This window comes from Oncorhynchus mykiss, chromosome 19 (assembly GCF_013265735.2).
Source record: "Oncorhynchus mykiss isolate Arlee chromosome 19, USDA_OmykA_1.1, whole genome shotgun sequence".
NCBI lineage: Eukaryota > Metazoa > Chordata > Actinopteri > Salmoniformes > Salmonidae > Oncorhynchus > Oncorhynchus mykiss.
The window spans coordinates 41,052,338-41,052,865 of record NC_048583.1 but is presented as its reverse complement, the minus strand read 5'-3'; positions in this window follow the sequence as shown (position 1 = coordinate 41,052,865).

The window sequence follows — 528 nt, the reverse complement described above, 5'->3', positions numbered from 1 at the left end:
GCAGACCCTTTACTCAGAACTTTGTTGAAGCACCTTTGGCAGCGATTACAGCTTTAAGTCTTGTTGGGAATGACGCTACAAGCTTGTCAGGTTGGATGGGGAGCATCGCTGCACAGCTATTTTCAGGTCTCCAGAGATGTTCAATCTGTGTTCAAGTCCGGGCTCTGGCTGGGCCACTCAAGGACATTCAGAGACATGTCCCGAAGCCACCATGCTTCACCGTAGGGACTGTGCCAGGTTTCCTCCAGACGTGATTCTTGGCATTCAGGCCAAAGAGTTCAATCTTGGTTTCATCAGAGCAGATAATCTTGTTTCTCATGTACTGAGCGTCTTTGGGTGCCTTTTACCAAACTCCAAGCGGGCTGTCATGTGCCTTTTACTGAGTAGTGGCTTATGTTTGGCCACTCTACCATAAAAGCCTGATTGGTAGAGTGCTGCAGAGATGGTTGTCCTTCTGGAAGATTCTCCCATCTCCACAGAGGACCTCTGGAGCTCTGTCAAAGTGACCATCAGGTTCTTGGTCACCTC